Genomic DNA, 10086 nt, shown 5'->3' on the forward strand with positions numbered 1-10086 from the left:
TGTAATATTCAACTCAATTGTTTGTAAAGTTCCATCCATGGCAAGCTGTATGTAGGGTGTCACCATTGTCAGTGGCTACTTCCCATCCTCTCAGTGAAAACGGTCCAGATGCTCTGTCACAGCACGGCTAATCAGCTGTTGGTTCTCGATCATGTTGGAATAGGATCCATTGATCCTTTTGCGTTTGTCATCACGCCCAGCAATCGCGAGTTTGAAGCTCGTCACAGCCATTCAATCCTTGAATCCTACTCGGAATACCACAGACAAGGTTTAGACTTTCCGGATCCTCAAGAGTGGCCGCCATCAGTTCTAGCTTATACCACGAAGATTCTGATTAAAGAAGCTAAGAGATGCTCATTCAAACTGATGTAGAACGGAGGTGTTTGTCAGGAACACGTTCATGGATTGAGGAAGGTGATGAGTGTCACGGATCATCACCTCCTTCACAATTAAGCGCGAATGAACATCTTAGATAGGAACACACACACGTTTGAATGAAATAGAAACAATTGCATTAATTCATTGAGACGCTGCAGAGCTCCTCACCCCCAACAATGGAGTTTAGAGACTCATGCCGTCAAAGTGTATAAAATTCAGATCTGAAAATGTCATGAGGTACAGAGTTAATCTCTAAAAGTTGTTTAAATAGTAAACTAGTAACCTAGGTTTACAGAAAATGAGTAAACTATGATAGATGGTGTAGAAATCCACTTCTGAGGCCCACTTGGTGTGTGCTGGGGCTGAGACTCAAGCTTCTCACGTGCCTGGGGCTGTTTTGGGCGTTCAACGCCAGGTTGTAACCTGTTTCTGGCGTTGAACTCCAACTTGTAACCTATTTCTGGCGCTGGACGCCAGACAGCAGCATGATACTGGCGTTGAACGCCAGTTTACGTCGTCTATCTTCGCGCAAAGTATGGACTATTATATATTGCTGGAAAGCCCTGGATGTCTACTTTCCAACACCATTGAGAGCGTGCTAATTGAACTTCTGTAGCTCCAGAAAATTCATTTCGAGTGCAGGGAGGTCAGGATCCAACAGCATCATCAGTCTTTTTTCAGCCTAACTCAGATTTTTGCTCAGCTCCCTCAATTTCAGCCAGAAAATACCTAAAATCACATAAAAACACACAAACTCATAGTAAAGTCCAGAAATATGATTTTTGCCTAAAAACTAATAATATTCTACTAAAAACCAATTAAAACATACTAAAATCTACATGAAATTACCCCCAAAAAGCGTATAAAATATCCGCTCATCACAACACCAAACTTAAACTGTTGCTTGTCCTCAAGCAACTAGATAAATAAAATAGGATAAAAAGAAATTAAGAAGTAATAATATCTAAGAGTTTTTAAATGGAGTTCAGATTCTTATTAGATGAGCGGGGCTTGTAGCTTTTTGTTTCTGAACAGTTTTGGCATCTCCCTTTATCCTTTGAAATTCAGAATGATTGGCATCCATAGGAACTCAGAATTCAGATACTATTATTGATTCTCCTAGTGTAGTATGTTGATTCTTGAACACAGTTACTTTATGAATCTTGGCCGTGGCCCTAAGCACTTTGTTTTCCAGTATTACCATCGGATACATAAATGCCACAAACACATGACTGGGTGAACCTTTTCAGATTGAGACTCAGCTTTGCTAGAGTCCCCAGTTAGAGGTGTCCAGAGCTCTTAAGCACACTCTTTTGCTTTGGATCACGACTTTAACCACTCAGTCTCAAGCTTTTCACTTGGACCTGCATGCCACAAGCGCATGGTTAGGGACAGCTTGATTTAGCCGCTTAGGCCTGGAACTACTTCCTTGGGCCCTCCTATCCACTGATGCTCAAAGCCTTGGATCCTTTTCTTAATCCAATGATTCCTTGTAATTTTTTTTTCACTGCTTTTTCTTGCTTCAAGAATCAAATTCATGATTTTTCAGATCATCAATAGTATTTTTCGTGTTCCTCATTCTTTCAGGAGCCAATATTCATAAAATTCAAGATAAAAATTATACACTTTTCAAGCATTCATTCAGAGAACAAAAAGTATTGCCACCATATATAGTTAATTATAATTTTTATTATTAAGAACTCGAAAAATAAATTACTTCTTTATTCTAATTATCTACTATTTCATTGATGTTTGATGATGATGAGAAAAATAAATTATAACTTAATTGGGAATAAAACCAAAATAGATATACTAATTACTACTACTACTACTATATATATCTCCTAAGGTAAATTTCTATAATAACATTATCACAGAGTTAAAGCTAAAATTAGAACTCAACAACCTGTATTTTGAGAAGTAGATGTTCCTCTGATCTGTGGGGTACTTGGTTCTTCAAGGATTAATTTCTGGGCGCTTCAGCTCTCTTAAATCACGCCCTTGCTCTTCTTGTTCCTTAAGCAGTTTGCAAAGTATGCTACTTTGATTGTTCTGTTCTTCCTTTATTTGGTTCATAGCTTCTTGCAATTTGGAGATAGATGCTTCAAGATGTTCCCAATATTCGAATTGAGGAAGTTCTGGGAGGACTTCCTATGCTCTCCTCTTGATTGGATCATCCTGCTGCTGTTGTCTGTCCATTGATATTCTAGTGATTGGCCTCTCAACTGAGATATACTCTATTATTCCCATTTTTACTCCGGCATCTCTGTAGAGCATAGAAATTAAGCTTGGATAGGCCAATCTGGCATCCTTGGAATTCCTGTTTGCTATTTTGTATAGTTCACACGAGATAAGTTGATGGACTTCTACTTCTTTTCCCAACATGATGCAGTGAATCATTACTGCTCTTTTAATAGTAACTTCAGAACGATTGCTGGTGGGCAATATAGAACGCCCAATGAAATCCAGCCAGCCTCTGGCTACTGGTTTGAGATCTTCTCTTTTGAGTTGATTTGGGATGTCAGTCGTGCTGGTGGTCCACCTGGCTTCGGGGATGCATATATCCTCTAGAATCTTGTCCAAGCCTTTATTTACCCTCATCATTCTCCTATTAAAGGAGTCTGGGTCATCTTTCAGTTGAGGAAGCTTAAAGATCTCCCTGATTTTGTCAGGATGGGTATGAATAATCTTTCCTCTGACTAAGGTCCGATGGTCATAGAGGGCAGCTCCAATTATTCTTTGCCTGTCTGTCTGTCATAGATTAGCATAGAACTCCTGAACCATGTTCCTTCCCACTTTCGTTTCAGGATTAGCTAGGATTTCCCAGTTCCTGTTTTGAATTTGTTCTTGGATCTCCGGATATTCATCTTCTTTCAGATCGAACTTGACTTCCGGGATCACTGATCTTAGACTCATTATTTTGTAGTAATGGTCTGAATGTTCTTTAGTTAAGAACTTCCCTTGATTCCAAAGTGGCTTTGGAATATTCTCTTTCTTGCCTCTTGGGTTGGGTTGTTTTCCTTTAGGGGCCATGATCAAAGTGAGTATGTTTTTGTGATCACGGATAAGCACACCAAACTTAGAGGATTGCTTGTCCTCAAGCAAAAGAAGAGAGAGAAAAGGGATAGGAGGAGAGCAAGTGTGGAATGGTGGATGATGAGAGGGGCGCCGAAAGTGAATATAAAGGGAGGGGGTGGGTTTTCGAAAATAAGAAAGAGATATAAGATAAAATATATGATTTATAAAAGATAAATATGACAAGAAAAGGATATAATTTAAAAAAATATGAATGATATTTAAAAATAAATTTGAAATTTATAATTTGAAAAAGATTTTAAAAGATAATTAAGTTTGAAAAGAAATTGGAAAAAGAGTTGGATTGGATTGAAAAAAAGGTTTATGTTTATGTATGAAGCCATATTATTTAAAAAAAAGGATTTTAGAAATTAGGGTTTTTAGAAAACTAATTTGGTTTGAAGGATGACATGTTGAAACATGTTTATGCAAGAAATCATGAATTGAAACATAAAAAATTAGAAAATTTGTAAAGAAAAACGAATTTTACCTCCTCCCTACCATCCTGGCGTTAAACGCCCAACTGCTGCATGTTTTGGGCATTTAACGCCCAATTGTTGCTTCTCCTGGGCGTTCAACGCCCAGTTGTTGCTTCTTTCTGGCGTTGAACGCCAGGAAGTCCTTTGTCACTGGGCGTTTTTCTGAACGCCCAGGATGCTATCAATCTGGCGTTAAACGCCCAGAAGGTGCTTCTTTCTGGCGTTCAACGCCCAGAAGGTGCTTCTTTCTGGCGTTCAACGCCCAGAAGATGCTCCTTTCTGGTGTTTAACGCCCAGATGGCTACCCTTACTGGCGTTGAACGCCCAGTGGGTGCTTCTTTTGGGCGTTCAATGCCCAAAACATTTCTTACTGGCTTTTTCATGCCAGTGAGCTTCCAAATTTCCCTGTAACTCTGTGAATTCAATTAATTGCTATTTTACCCTTCGAAGATACTCTGACATATACCTGTAAAAATCAATTTAATTAGCAAAAACGAAGAAAATTAAATTTTGTGAGTGGCTGGGTTGCCTCCCAGCAAGCGCTTCTTTAATGTCGTTAGCTGGACTATTACTGAGCTTTTAATCAAGTCTCAGTTTTGAGCATCCTTGCTCAAAATTGCTTTCAAGATAATGTTTAACTCTCTGTCCATTAACAATGAACTTTTTGTTAGATTCATTATCCTGAAGCTCTACGTATCCATATGGTGATACACTTGTAATCACATATGGACCTCTCCACCGGGATTTTAATTTCCCGGGGAATAATTTGAGCCTAGAATTAAATAGCAGAACTTTCTGCCCCGGCTCAAAGACACTGGATGACAATTTCTTATCATGCCATCTTTTCGCTTTCTCTTTGTAAATTTTGGCATTCTCGAAAGCATTGAGTCTAAATTCCTTTAGCTCATTTAACTGGAGCAATCATTTTTCTCCAGCTAACTTGGCATCAAGGTTTAGGAATCTGGTTGCGCAGTAGGCCTTGTGTTCCAGTTCCACTGGCAAGTGACATGCCTTTCCATACACAAGCTGATATGGAGAGGTCCCTATAGGGGTCTTGAATGCTGTTCTGTATGCCCACAGAGCATCATCCAAGCTTCTTGCCCAATCCCTTATACGGTTAATTACAGTCCGTTCCAAGATTCTTCTGAGTTCTCTATTTCAGACTTCAGCTTGCCCATTAGTCTGTGGGTGATATGGAGTAGCTACCCTGTGGCTAACTCTATAACGAACCAAAGCAGAGTAAAGTTGTTTATTACAGAAATGAGTGCCCCCATCACTGATTAATACTCTAGGGGTACCAAATCTGCTGAAGATGTGTTTCTGGAAGAATTTTAACACTGTTTTAGTGTCATTAGTAGGTGTTGCAATAGCCTCCACCCATTTGGATACATAATCCACTACCACCAGAATATAAGTGTTTGAGTATGATTGTGGGAAAGGTCCCATGAAGTCAATACCCCATACATCAAACAACTCAATCTCCAAGATCCCTTGTTGAGGCATGGCAAAACTGTGAGGCAGATTGCCAGATCTTCGGCAACTGTCACAATTAAGCACAAACACTCGGGAATCTTTATAGAGAGTAGGCCAGTAGAAGCCACATTGGAGGACTCTTGTGGCTGTTCGCTCACTTCCAAAATGTCCTCCATACTGTGATCCATGGCAGTGCCATAGGATCTTCTGCGCTTCTTCCTTAGGCACACATCTACGGATTACTCCGTCTGCACATCTCTTGAAGAGATATGGTTCATCCCAAAGATAGTACTTTGCATCTGTGATCAATTTCTTTGATTGCTGCCTACTGTACTTTTTGGGTATGAATCTCACTGCCTTGTAGTTTGCAACATCTACAAACCATGGCACTTCTTGGATGGCAAAGAGTTGCTCATCCGAAAAGGTTTCAGAGATCTCAGTAAGAGGGAGGGCCGCCCCTTCTACTAGTTCTATTCGGGACAGGTGATCTGCTACTTGATTCTCTGTCCCTTTTCTATCTCTTATTTCTATATCAAACTCTTACAGAAGCAACACCCATCTTATAAGTCTGGGTTTTGAATCCTGCTTTGTGAGTAGATATTTAAGGGCAGCATGATTAGTGTACACAATCACTTTTGATCCTACTAAATAGGATTTGAATTTGTCAATGGCATAAACCACTGCAAGTAGCTCTTTTTCTGTGGTTGTGTAATTCTTCTGTGCGTCATTTAGAACACGGCTGGCATAGTAAATGACGTGCAGAAGCTTGTCATGCCTTTGTCCCAACACTGCACCAATGGCATGGTCACTGGCATCACACATTAGTTCAAATGGCAATGTCCAGTTTGGTGCAGAAATGATTGGTGCTGTGACCAATTTAGCTTTCAGAGTCTCAAATGCTTGCAGACACTCCTTATCAAAGACGAATGGCGTGTCAGCAGCTAGCAGGTTGCTCAGAGGTTTGGCGATCTTTGAAAAATCCTTTATAAACCTTCTATAGAATCCTGCATGCCCCAGAAAGCTTCTGATTGCCTTAACATTGGCAGGTGGTGGTAATTTTTCAATTACCTCTACCTTAGCTTGATCCACCTCTATTCCTTTGTTCAAAATTTTGTGCCCAAGGACAATTCCTTCAGTCACCATAAAGTGACATTTTTCCCAGTTTAAAACCAGGTTAGTCTCTTGGCATCTTTTCAGAACAAGTTCTAAATGGTTAAGGCAGGAGCTGAATGAGTCTCCAGATACTGAAAATTCATCCATGAAGACTTCCAGAAATTTCTCTACCATATCAGAAAAGATAGAGAGCATGCACCTTTGAAAGGTTGCAGGTGCATTGCACAAGCCAAATGGCATCCTTCTGTATGCAAATACTCCAGATAGACATGTGAATGCCGTTTTCTCTTGATCTTTTGGATCTACTGCAATTTGATTATAACCTGAATATCCATCCAGGAAGCAATAGTATTCATGACCTGCCAGTCGTTCTAGCATCTGGTCTATGAATGGTAAAGGAAAATGATCCTTTCTGGTAGCTGTATTGAGCCTTCTATAATCAATACACATACGCCACCCTGTAACTTTTCTTGTAGGAACCAATTCATTTTTTTCATTGTGAACCACTGTCATGCCACCTTTCTTAGGGACAACTTGGACAGGGCTCACCCAGGGGCTATCAGAAATAGGATAAATAATCCCAGCCTCTAGTAATTTAGTGACCTCCTTCTGCACCACTTCCTTCATGGCTGGATTCAGTCGCCTTTGTGGTTGAACCACTGGCTTGACGTCACCCTCCACTAGGATCTTGTGCATGCATCTGGCTGGGCTAATGCCCTTAAGATCACTGATGGACCACCCAAGAGCTATCTTGTGTGTCCTTAGCACTTGAATTAGTGCTTCCTCTTCCTGTGGCTCTAGGGTAGAGCTTATGATTACAGGAAAGGTATCACCTTCTCCCAGAAATGCATATTTCAGAGATGGTGATAATGGTTTGAGCTCAGGTTTAGGAGGTTTCTCCTCTTCCTGAGGGATTTTCAGAGGTTCTATTATTCTCTCTGATTCCTCCAGATCAGGCTGAACATCTTTAAAGATGTCATCTAGCTCTGATTCGAGACTCTCAGTCATATTGACCTCTCTTACCAGAGAGTCAATAATATCAACACTTATGCAGTCATTTGGGGTGTCTGGATGTTGCATAGCTTTGACAACATTCAACTTGAACTCCTCCTCATTGACTCTCAGGGTTACTTTCCCTTTTTGGACGTCAATAAGGGTTCATCCAGTTGCTAGGAAAGGTCTTCCTAGAATGAGAGTTGCACTCTTGTGCTCCTCCATTTCCAGCACCACAAAGTCAGTAGGAAAGGCAAATGGCCCAACCTTGACAATCATGTCTTCAATCACGCCTGATGGGTATTTAATGGAGCCATCAGCAAGTTGAAGACATATCCTGGTTGGTTTGATTTCTTCAGTCAAACCAAGCTTTCTGATAGTAGATGCAGGTATTAGGTTGATACTTGCCCCAAGATCACATAAAGCTTGCTTAGTACAAGTACCCTCTAATGTGCATGGTATCATAAAGCTCCCAGGATCTTTAAGCTTCTCAGGTAAGCTTTTCAGAATGACTGCACTGCATTCTTCAGTGAGGTAAACTTTTTCAGTCTCCCTCCAATCCTTCTTATGACTTAAGATCTCTTTCATGAACTTAGCATAAGAGGGTATTTGCTCAAGTGCTTCTGCAAACGGAATCTTTATTTCAAGAGTTCTGAGATAGTCTACAAAGCGGGCAAATTGCTTATTCTATTCCGCTTGGCAGAGTTTTTGAGGATAAGGCATTTTGGCTTTATATTCCTCAACCTTAGTTGCTGCAGGTTTATTACCTACAGAAGTGGGTTGGGAAGCCTTTTTAGAAGGGTTGTTATCAGCACTTGTATGTGACTGATCCCCCACTGGCGTTTGAATGCCAGGGGTGGAAGCTAGAGTGGCGTTAGACACCAACTCCTTATCTGTTACTGGCGTCTGAACGCTAGAACTGTGCTCCCTTTGGGCGTTCAACGCCGAATTCATGCTTGTTTCTGGCGTTGAACGCCAGGAATGAGCATGGTCTGGGCGTTCAGCGCCAACATTATTCCTCTCTGGGCTCTGATTGTCCTCAGAGGGATTTTGAGTAGCCATTTGTTCGTTTCTTGGCTTCCTGCTGCTTTGAAGTAAGGTATTTAATGTTTTTCCACTTCTTAATTGAACTGCTTGGCATTCTTCTGCTATTTGTTTTGACAGTTGCTTTTCTATTTGCTTTAACTGTACTTCCATATTCCTGTTAGCCATTCTTGTTTCCTGTAGTATTTCCTTGAATTCGGCTAGCTGCTGGGTTAGAAAGTCTAATTGCTGATTGAATTCATTAGCCTGATCCACAGGACTGAGTTCAACAGTTATTGTTTTAGCTTCTTCTTTCATGGAAGATTCACTGCTTAGGTACATATGCTGATTTCTGGCAACTGTATCAATAAGCTCTTGAGCTTCTTCAATTGTTTTTCTCATATGTATAGATCCACCAGCTGAGTGGTCTAGAGAAATCTGAGCTTTTTCTGTAAGCCCATAGTAGAAGATGTCTAATTGCACCCACTCTGAAAACATTTCAGAGGGGATTTTCTTAGCATCTCTTTGTATCTCTCCTAGGCATCATAAAGGGATTCATTATCTCCTTGTTTGAAGCCTTGGATGCTTAGCCTTAGCTGTGTCATCCGTTTTGGAGGAAAATAGTGATTCAGGAATTTTTCTGACAGCTGTTTCCATGTTTTTATGCTGTTCTTAGGTTGGTTATTTAACCACCTCTTAGCTTGATCTTTTACAGCAAATGGAAACAGTAGTAATCTGTAGACATCCTGATCTATTTTCTTATCATGTACTGTGTCAGCAATTTGCAAAAATTGTGCCAGAAACTCTGTAGGTTCTTCCTGTGAAAGACCGGAATACTGGCAGCTTTGCTGCACCATGATAATGAGCTGAGGATTCAACTCAAAGCTACTAACTCCAATGGAGGGTATACAGATACTACTCCCATATCATGCAGTAGTGGGGTTAGCATATGACCCCAGAGTCCTCCTGGACTGTTCATTTCCACTTAGTTCCATGATGGAATAAAGGAGATGGTATGTATGTTGATATTATTTATTTTATAAAAATAAAATAAAAATGGAATAAATAAAAACGGAATAAAATAAAAAATTTTGAAAATATTTTGTGAAGATTTTCGAAAAATTTTGAAATTGAAATCTGAAATTTTTATATAAAAATTTTGAAATTATTGTTTAAAATTAGTTAGAAAAGATATTTTTTTGAATTTTGAATTTTATGATGAAAGAGAAAAAAACATAAAAGACACAAGACTTAAAATTTTTAGATCTAATGCTCCTTATTTTCGAAAATTTTGGAGGGAAAACACGGGAGTGGATCCTCTCCAGTGAATAAAAAACTGGATGGTGTGCAGTGTTTAATCTAACCATTCACCACTCTCTCTCTTATTTATTTCTGGTCCCACTATTAAAATCAAAGGTGAGAGATTAGACTGTATTTTGTCAAGTGTTGAAAAAACTGGAGAGGATCCATTTCCATGGAAAACACCAAGGAACACAAAACTTAAAAATTTTAAGATCAAAACACAAGAAAGACTCAAGACACCTTGAAGATT

The sequence above is a fragment of the Arachis hypogaea genome, chromosome 4, assembly GCF_003086295.3.
Source record: "Arachis hypogaea cultivar Tifrunner chromosome 4, arahy.Tifrunner.gnm2.J5K5, whole genome shotgun sequence".
Taxonomy (NCBI): domain Eukaryota; kingdom Viridiplantae; phylum Streptophyta; class Magnoliopsida; order Fabales; family Fabaceae; genus Arachis; species Arachis hypogaea.